Here is an 11,407-nt window from a genome sequence, read left to right on the forward strand (position 1 = left end):
CAAATAAAACACAACGATAAAACATCTTTACTTGTGCGATATAGGAAAAAGAACATAATACCAAATCAAATAAGATAATACTGACATCTCGGTTAAGTCGGGACTGTTCCTAGTTGTATTAAGGGAATAGATGTAGCCTGATCAACTACATTTTCTCCAAGGTACATCTATCACATGCCCCAGGGAAACCTCGATGGTCAGTAAACCTAAAAACATACCCCTTTGTTACCAAGAGGAGAACATCAACTCAATTTATACAATAATTAAAACATCTTAGGAGCAATAATAGTTTATTCATATACCTCCTCTCAGTCACTATGGAAGGGGAGCACCAGGGCATTCTGTTTCATCAGGTCTTAGTGGCCCACGGGATGATCGAGGATGAGCCTGAGGGAGATCAGGGGGGAGCACACGGCGTGGAGCCTGACGAGTACACAGACACAGACTACGAGTTTGATGGGACCGATGACGACATGGAGGAAGAACAAGACTCAGATGAGGATTCCGTCACACCACCTACCAGCGAGACGCAGCAGAAACCCCCTGCCCCACCAGGAAATTCCACAAGAGAGAATCGTTCTCCGGAAGCTGAGATTGCCACTCTGCGGCGACAGCTATTCGCCATGGAAGCACGAGCGGTGCAGGCCAACCAGGAAAGAGATGAAGTCATTGGAGAAATGACAGAGATGGCCCAGTTGTTGGCACAACACTTTGGTATATGACCTCACTGCCGCCGTCGAGCGCTCCTTAGAGTGTTAGGACTAGTCATATCTATCTTTAGTATTATGCTTATATGATCTATGCTATGTACCATCGACTCTATGTTTAAGTGATTACACTACTCATAGGGTCGTTACGCTGCCGAACTTGCACCACTTATGTATACTCCTTCGAGCAAATTTTCATGTATCAAAGTACGGATATTATTAATGGAAAATTTTATGTGCTCTATTGTGATATTGTTATCTGTTATGTATCCATGATTGTATGCTAATTTGTGAAACCACTTAAGTACATGCAATACACCTAGTTTATAGGACCACAATCTCACAAAAATCATAGGCACTCAACATCTTTCCGTTCCATGACAGAAAGATACCTCAACGACCAATCCGTGGAAACCCTGGACCAACCCCACCCGAAGTCAACTCAGCATCTGCTGCGGTCACCGCAGCTATGGCGCAAATCCACCAAGGGAACAATGGTGGAGGCAATGGACAAGGGGCTGGGAGTTCGAAAAACGGAACAAATCAAGGACCTACCAAGACGTGCTCTTACAAGGATTTCAACAATGCCAAACCACGAACCTTTAATGGCACGGGTGGAATGATAACCCTAAAGAGATGGATGGAAAAGGTGGAATCGGTATTTGAGATATGTGAATGCCCCGAGGAGGTGAAAGTGAAGTTCGCCGCATGCACATTCGTTGACCAAGCTCTCACCTGGTGGAATGGGCATGTAGAGGCCATGACTCTCCCCGTAGCCAACGCCATGCCGTGGGCGGAGTTGAAAGAAATGCTGATGGCTGAGTACTGCCCACGAGGCGAAATTCAGAAAATGGAGCAAGAGTTGTGGAATCTCACCGTCCGAAACTCTTATATAGATGCATACATATCAAGGTTTAGCGAACTGTCACTGTTGTGCCCTGGCATGATTACTTCAGAGGGAAAGAAAATCGAACGATTCATCTGGGGATTAACATCCCCAATTCAAGGAAATGTGATAGATGCAAACCCCCGAAACCTTCGACAGTGCCAAGAGGTTGGCCAAGAAACTATACGACCACAACAACAAGAAGGGCGAGAAGCCAGTGGAAACTGAGGGCAAGAAGGAGAGTGACAACAAGAAAGGAAAGAACAACAAGAGAAAAGGGCGACAAGGCTCAGAGTCGTCAAAGAAGCAACAACCAGTGACAGTCAATGCTGCAACCACCCAAGTTCCCTCCACGCCACATGCTCCAGCCTCAGCTAATCCAAGTGCCCCTAGGCAGTATTCCGGGAATCTCCCAAAGTGCAACAAGTGCAGTATCCATCATAATGGCGAATGCAGGGAGATGCATTGTACCAGTTGCAATCGGAAGGGTTACACGGCAACCCCAGAAGCTTAATGAAACCTTTACGGTGGAAATGGCTAATGGGAAAACAGAATCCACTAGGGAAATCTACATCAGATGTACCCTGACCTTGAACCATCACGTCTTTCAAATAAATTTAATGCCTGTATCCATTAGGAGTTTTGATGTGATTATCGGCATGGACTGGTTAAGCCCCCACCATGCTGAAATTATGTGTCACGAGAAGGCCGTTCGCCTTCACCTCCCAAATCATGAAACGATAACTATATAAAAAGACAAACCCAGCACGAACCTTAGTCTCATCTCGTGCATTAAGGCACAAAAGTGTCTACGAAAGAAGGACTTGACGTTTCTGGTTCATATAGTGGATAAGTCCAAAGAAGAGGTCAATATTCGAGACATCCCAGTGGCTTGCGATTTCCCGGATGTATTTCCCGAAGACCTTCCGGGGATACCCCCAGAAAGACAAGTCGAGTTTCGAATTAATCTTGTGCCAAGAGCTACACCCATCGCCAAATCTCCCTACAGATTGGCTCCTGCGGAAATGCAAGAGTTGTCCAGCCAACTCAGCGAACTTTTGGACAAAGGATTCATTCGACCCAGTTTCTCACCTTGGGGAGCTCCGGTTCTCTTTGTTAAGAAGAAAGACGGTACCTTTAGGATGTGTATTGACTACAGGGAACTTCATAAGCTTACTATCAAAAATCGCTATCCACTTCCGAGAATCGACGATCTATTTGACCAACTCCAAGGAGCAAGTTACTTCTCCAAATCATAGATCTGCGATCCGGATACCATCAACTCAAAGTCCGGGAGGAGGATATCCCCAAAACCGCCTTCCGAACTCGTTATGGACATTATGAATTTGTCGTAATGCCCTTCGGTCTAACGAATGCCCCTGCCGCATTCATGGACCTAATGAATCGAATCTGCCGACCATTCCTTGACAACTTTGTCATCGTTTTCATCGACGATATCCTAGTCTATTCTCGAAGCGAAGAGGAACACAGCCGACATCTCCGACAAATCCTGGAAACCCTGCGAACCGAAAAGTTATACGCAAAGCTCTCTAAGTGTGAGTTCTGGCTTCGTAGTGTGAACTTTTTAGGTCATGTTGTTAGTCAAGAAGGGATACATGTGGATCCTTCTAAAGTCAAAGCCATCGAAGGATGGGCGATCCCAATGACACCCACCGAAATTCGTCAATTTTTAGGTCTCGCAGGCTATTACAGGAGGTTCATTCAGAACTTCTCCAAAACAGCCAAGCCACTTACCTCGCTTACGCAAAAGGGCGTACCCTTTGAATGGAAGAATAAGCAAGAAGCTGCATTCCAAACTCTGAAGCAAGCACTCTGCAGTGCACCGGTACTATCACTACCGGAGGGAACAGAGGACTTTGTAGTTTACTGTGATGCGTCGAATCAGGGTTTAGGCTGTGTACTCATGCAGCGTGGAAAGGTGATAGCTTATGCGTCCCGGCAACTAAAGACCCACGAGGTGAATTATACCACCCATGATCTTGAATTAGGAGCTGTGGTCTTCGCCTTGAAGATTTGGAGGCACTACCTTTACGGTACGAAGTGCACCATTTTCACTGACCATAAGAGTCTCCAACATATTTTAAATCAAAAGGAGTTAAACATGAGGCAACGAAGATGGGTTGAACTGCTGAACGATTATGAGTGTGAAATCAAGTACCACCCAGGTAAAGCTAACGTAGTAGCTGATGCCTTGAGTCGAAAAGAATACTCGAATCGTCGATTGAAGACTCTCTCCATAACCATCCAATCCCACCTGACCTCACAAATCAGAGCAGCCCAGTTCGATGCCATGAAGGCAGAAAACAAAACAAGCGAAGCGCTACGTGGAATGGAAAAGAATTTCGAAGTGAAGGAGGACGGAGCATATTACTTCATGAACCGCATTTGGATCCCTAAACTTGGGGGATTCAGAGAAGTAGTCATGAATGAAGCCCACAAGACGCGATACTCCATCCATCCGGGTTCGGATAAAATGTACCTGGATGTCAAGCAACATTATTGGTGGCCTAACATGAAGGCAGAAATTGCCACTTACGTTAGCAAGTGCCTCACATGTGCTAAAGTAAAGGTGGAATATCAGAAGCCCTCGGGATTACTACAGCAACCAGTAATTCCCGAGTGGAAATGGGAAAGGATTACTATGGACTTTGTAACCAAACTACCCAAGACGAACGATGGTTTGGATACCATATGGGTAATAGTTGATAGGTTGACAAAATCCGCTCATTTCCTGCCAATAAAAGAAGCATACAAGATGGAACGATTGACAAGGATCTATATCAAGGAAATCGTGAGACTCCACGGAATGCCAATATCTATCATCTCGGATAGAGATAGTAGGTTTACTTCACGCTTTTGGCAATCGCTTCAGAAAGCTATGGGAACACAACTTGACATGAGCACTACCTACCACCCACAAACGGATGGTCAAAGCGAGCGAACCATTCAAACGCTAGAAGATATGCTTCGCGCATGTGTGATAGACTTTGGAAGGTCGTGGGATACCCACTTGCCTTTGATCGAATTCTCGTACGATAACAATTATCATTTAAGCATCAAAGTCGCTCCTTTCGAGGCATTGTACGGGCGTAAATGTAGATCACCGTTGTGTTGGGCTGAGGTAGGTGACACTCAGCTAGCAAAAGGACAAACACCAGGCAATGCATTAACGGGACCAGAAATCATACGCGAAACGACCGAGAAGATAATTTAGATCAGAGCCCGACTGCAATCATCACGAGACAGACAGAAGAGCTACGCCGATAAACGGCGAAAGCCCTTGGAATTCAAAGTCAGGGACCGGGTGTTGTTAAAGGTCTCTCCTTGGAAAGGGGTGATTCGTTTTGGGAAACGGGGAAAACTAAACCCTCGATACATTGGACCCTTCGAGATTCTTGCCCGAATAGGTCCAGTGGCTTATAGACTGCTGCTACCCGCTGAGCTCAGCAGTGTACACCCCGTGTTCCATGTTTCCAATTTAAAGAAGTGCTTATCCGACGAGACTTTCGTCATTCCATTAGAAGAAATCGAAATCAATGAGAATCTCCTGTTCATCGAAGAACCAGTCGAAATCATGGACATGGAAGTGAAGCGTACTAAGCAAAGTCGCATTCCGATTGTGAAAGTTCAGTGGAACGCGAAACGTGGACCAGAATTCACATGGGAACGCGAAGACCAAATGAAACAGAAGTACCCTCATATATTCTCACATTCTCGAATCTAGCTTTAAAAAGAATTTCGGGACGAAATTCCCTCTAACGGGGGGATGATGTCACAACCAGGAATTTTGATACCTTGTAAAACCCTTAACAAAGATAACATTGTAGCTAAAACTTGAAAACATGTATGGTGCTTATTCAATGACTAAAATTCCATCAAATACTCTATACAAACATTCAAATAGTCAACAAAAGGTTGGAAACCCTAAAAATCCCGGTTCAAGTCCATTTTGGACTAGGATTTCCTTATTGGGCCTAATGGACCAATAAGCTTCCAATTTGACTATTTTGGGCTTAGAACCCTTATATGGGCTCTAATTGGACCCACTTTCTTTTATTTTAACATGTTGGGCCATAATGGGCCTAGAATGAAATAAAATGGGCTAGTTTATCTAAATGGGCCTTATTGGGCCATAACAAATCTAATTAGCCCTAATGGGCCATAAAACTCATTCCTTGATGTATATTGGGCCGTGAATTGATCTAAAAGGCCCATTGGGCCGAAAACCATCAAATTGGACCCAAACCCTCTTTTCTCTTCTCTCTTTCTCGTCCCAAGAGGATAACAAAAAAAAATGAGGAAATTATGAGGGCAAGACACCTCATATTTGTCCATTGGAAACCCATGCACAAATCCCATATTTCCATGCATGTCAACTCCATTATCTCTCTTCTCCCTCTCCTTTCCATCCTCGGCCGAAGACACACACCCACACACACATTACATCCATCTCTCTCTAAAACAAACTCTCTCAAGAACACACCACCACTTCTTCACTTCTCCTTCAAAATTTTCGAGATTTAGAAGCTCTTCAAGGAGGTTATTCCACAATAATCATCACCATTGGTAAGTTATTATTTAGATCCTTAACCTAGTCTCTTTATTTCATCAAAACTTCCTCCTAACTCTCACCATTTTCGTGACCTACACATTAGAAGCTTCTTAACTTCGAAATCAACCCAAGAAAGCTTGCTAGGGCCGAAAAATAGCATCAAACTCTTCCCTTTCCTCTTCAAATCAAAAACAACAAGCAAAGGTGAGTTCATACCCCTCTCTTTTCGGTTTTCACAAGTTTTATGGGGGAGAATACAAGTAAAATGTGTAGATCTATGTGTATGTGTATGTTATGTATGATTTCATGTATGTATGTGTGATTTTATGTGTTTATGTGGTAAATATGTGACAAAAAGGGAAGAAATCTCGAGATCTATGGCACAAAAGAGGAAACAAACATGGTCTAATATACTTTTTATTTAACAAGTCAAGAAAAGTTTCTAGCTTAAGTCATAATAAACAAAATGCAACATAAAACTCATTTTTGGGCTAAATTTGTCAAACAATTAAAAGTTGAGTTGAAAGTTGTCATTCATGGTTTTCTTAAGGACTAAAAGAGTCAAAACAGTAAAATTAAATGTTTTTATGAATATCATACTCTTAAAGGGCTAGAAATGTAATTTGTAGCATAATGGGCCAATTTTTGGGCTTTTCGGCCCATTGAGCCAAAAATTGCAAAAATACGATTTTAAGGGGCTGAAATGGTACAATTCTCGAAACAAGGGGTAAACAAAACTATTTCAATGGTTAAAATGCTTTTCTTTTCCAAAAAGGATCAAAAATGTAAAGTTTTTGGAATTTGGGCCCAAAATTGTAAAAGTGGTGAAAAAGTTGGACTTTAACCGAAAGACTCTTTGCTGGAAGGGCTGAAACTGCCAAAGAGTAAATTTTGAACTAAAAACATCACTAAAACAAGTCTATGGGTCAAAAATGTAAAGAAAATGGTTTAAGGACCTAAAATGTTTCTTTTTCAAAATAAGGGACTAGAATTGTCATTTTTATTAAAGAAGGGATGAAAAGGGTCAAACCAACATTTTGAGCCAATTATTTTATTATTAAGATATTTGAGTCAAAAAATACCAAACTACAACTCATGAAAATAGAAAGATGAATATACGTAAAACTCCAAATATCGTTATAAACAACCAACCGACCTCGTGCCGATACGAGATTAACAATCGTTCAATCAAACTTTCCAACAATTATACTATACCTAAAACAAGTAAATATTCAAATCTTTGGGCTTGAAAGTCTCAAATCATGCTTATTGGGCCTTCGTGACCCATTAACATAACTTTTGAGGCCAACAAATAAAAAAATAAACGTTATTGGGCCTCCTGTGACCCAATTACATGTTTAAGGGACCCTCAATGGCTTTCAAGTGCTATTGGGCCTCAGTGGCCCAATTAGAATTGCTAGTAAGGTCCAAATAAATCAAATGCGAAATGGGCCAACGTGTCCTTCGTATACCCAATAGCCTTAAATAACACACGTAATTAGCAGGACCTTATAATCCTCTTCTCCTCGTTTGTTAGGCTTATTTGTAATCAAAGTAAACAAATTCAGGTCGTTAATCAATAGTAATCAATTTCGTTTGGATTAAGTGAGTAATAACGGGCAACACCTCTAAGGGTCGTTCGTAGTCTGTAGTTATAATCAAAGTCTTATGGAAGGAGAGCGATAGTTTGTGTATAGATCTATACGGGGGTGACTCCCCCACACCTCAGCTGTTCGCTACAGTTAGACTCGGCCAGTCTAGGGTGACAAAATCTTAAGATCAATCCTGATGTACATTAGGATGCCAAGACAGACGAACTAGTCATTATTATGCATGGTTATAACGACTCACGTAATTAAATAAATCGAATACTATCCGAGTAATCAAGGAAAAGTAATCAAAATCATTCGTGTGGCGGTATAACAATTTGAAACAATTATATTATGTTATCGGAAAACATCGGGTTTTTCGAGGAAATCAGCACCACTCGCTTGTATTTTTCAATAACTATAATGCAAAATTTCCCATTTATACACGTTTTGAAATCATTCATGCACCAACTTATGGATCTTCACACTTTGGTATAAATAATTGTCTTTTCAGAAAATATCGGATTTTCTGGGTTTTATAAACTACACAAATCATTTTTATCACAACCCTGCTTATGAACTCACCAACATTTCATATGTTGACGTTTTTCAAAATAACTTGTATTCTCAGGTAACAGGTAAGCTTAAGAGTAATACCAAGTATGTTAGGATGTTATGTTTTGAAAACTCTCAAACAATTTATGTTATGGATATGTAATATTTAGACAATGTACTTGATGTGAACAATGTCAGTTGTAATGTATTAATGCATGGTGAAGTTTATGTTATGATTTATGTATATTCATTGTGATGATATTCAATTTGAGTCACGCGAGCCCTCGGATGTTTCCGCCGTCTGGTTCGGGGGTGTGACATAGTACAACTGGCATTGTTTACATCAAGTACATGGTTTACATTACATGATCCCAAAATATAAAGTGTTTGGTGATTAGCAACTACAAAAGAAACTTTCAACACACTGGATACTTCCTCGTTCTAACGATTACATGAGAATACAAGTTATTTTGAAAACGGTCAACATATATAATGTTGGTGAGTTCATAAGTATGTTTGATGTAAAATAGTTTATGTCGTTCGTAAAACCCAGAAAATCCGATATTTTCTGTAATAAAACTTTTCATGAAAATGTTGTGATGATCCTGTTAGTATATACGTGAATGATTTCAAAACGTGTATAAATGAGAAGTTTTGCATTATAGTTTTTGAAAGTACAAGTGAGTAAGATTGGTTTCCCCGGAAAACCCGATGTTTTCCGATAAAATATTATGATTGTTTTGTATTATTGTATCGTCACAGCGAATGAATATGATTTCCCCTGATTACTTAGATGGTATTGGATCTCTATGTGAGTCGTTATAACCATGCATGATAATGACTAGTTCGTCTGTCTTGGCATTCTAATGAACACCGGAATTGATCTTAAGATTTTGTCACCCTAGACTGGCCGAGTCTAACTGTAGCGAACAGCTTAGGTGTGGGGGAGTCACCCCCGTATAGATCTATACACAAACTCTCGCTCTCCCTCCAGGAGACTTTGATTACAACTACAGACTACGACCGACACTTATTGGTGTCACCCGATATTACTCACTTAATCCACATGAATTTCATTAACCTTGATTAATGACCTGATTTTAGTTTACTTGAAAAGAAGGTAAGCCTAACAGACGAAGAGAAGAGGACTACTAGGCCCTACTAATTACGTATGTTATTTAAGGCTGTCGAGTATACGAAAGGCGCGTTGGCCCATTTCGCATAACATTTATTTGGACCTTACTAGCAATGCTAATGGGCCACTGAGGCCCAATAGCATGTCAAAGCCATTGAGGGTCCCTTAAGCATGTAATTGGGTCACAAGAGGCCCAATAACATGTATTATTTATGTTGGGCCCAAAAGTCATGTTAATGTGTCACGAAGGCCCAATAAGCATGATTAAAATCTCTCAAGCCCAACAATTAGAATGTTTACTTGTTTTGTATAGTATTAGTGTTGCGAAGTTGTTTAATCGATATGTCGTAAAAATCACCAATTTGTTTTATAACGATTCATAGATTTATAAAAATAGTTATTTTTCTATTTAAAACCCATAAGTTATAAAGTTTTGTATATTTTGACCCAATTATTTTAATATTAACATAATTGACCAAAAATATTAGTTTGACCTATTCAGCCCCTTATTTTGGTAAAGTAGGCAATTTTTAACCCTTTTTATGAAAAATGACATATTAGGTCCTTGAACTCTTTTTCTTGACATTTTTGGCCTAAACACTTATTTAAATAATGTTTTAAGCTCAAACTTTTATTTTGGACAGTTTCAGACCCTTAGTTAAAAGATTTGCATTTAAATCCACACTTTTCGCAATTTTTACAATTTTTACCCAAAATCCAAAATCTTTGCATTTTTAGTCCCTTTTGATAAATAAGACCATTTTAACCCCTGAAATAGGTTTATTTACGTTTATAGCCCCTGTTTTGAGAAAACTTTCCATTTCAGCCCCTTAAATTTGATTTTTCGCATTTTTGGGCCTAAATAACCGAAAAGCCCAAATTTTAGCCCATTAGGCTAAAATTTACATTTTTAGTCCTTTAAAAAGCCTAATATTTATAAAAACTCTTATTTTGGCTGTTTTGACCTTTTGATCCTTGTAGAAACCGTGAATGACATTTTTTTCCCATCTTTTGTTTATTTATCACAAATAGTCCAATAACAATTTTTTATGTTGTAGTGTGTTATTTTAAAGCTTGTATAGTAGTTTATCTTGACATGTTAAGTGAAATATGACCTAGATCACATATTTTTCCTTCTTGAACTATAGATCTCGAAATATCTTTCATTTTTAGCACATATTTACCACAAAAACACAAGAAATCACACATAACATACACATACACATAGATCTTCACATTTTACTTGTATTCTCCCCCATAAATCATATGAAAACCGAAAATAGAGGGGTATGAACTCACCTTGCTTTGATGTTCACGATTTTGAAGAAGAAAGGATGAAAATGATGAGATCTTTCGGCCTAACAAGCTTCTTTAGAAGTCCTTGGGCTTAGATTGCTTCTAAGGAGTATGATCATGAATTTGAATGAATTAGAAGATGATTTTTGGTGAGATATAGAAGTTAAACTTCAGATTTAAGTAAACACTTACCAAAGATTTATGTTATGAGTGAAAGATCTTCTTGGCATGTAAGCAAGTCTCGAAATTTTGAAGGAAGAATGGAGAGGTTCTTGAGAGAATTTGATAGTATTGGAATGGAGTTTGGTATGTGTGTGTGTTATTATCTTCGGCCGTGAGTAATAAGAAGAGAAAGAGAAGAGAGATATGTGAAGGGATGGATGCATGGAGACATGTGAACTTGCATGGAAGTCCAATATGTAATAAGGAGGTGGCTAACCCTCCTTAATTCCCTTAATTTCTCTTTTTTTTTGTTTTCTACTTGGGCCGAGAGAGAGAGAGAGAGAGAGAGAGAGAGAAAGAGAGAGGGAGAAAAGAGAATGGCTTGGGCCTTTTGTGCTTGAGTCCATAATATGAGGCCCAATTTGATAATTTTCGGCCCATTGGGCCTTTAGAGTAGTTCATGGCCCAATTTAGCATAAAGGAATGGATTTGAGTCTATTAAAG

The sequence above is a fragment of the Lactuca virosa genome, chromosome 3, assembly GCF_052849685.1.
Source record: "Lactuca virosa cultivar CGN04683 chromosome 3, Lactuca_virosa_CGN04683_v6, whole genome shotgun sequence".
Lineage (NCBI taxonomy): Eukaryota > Viridiplantae > Streptophyta > Magnoliopsida > Asterales > Asteraceae > Lactuca > Lactuca virosa.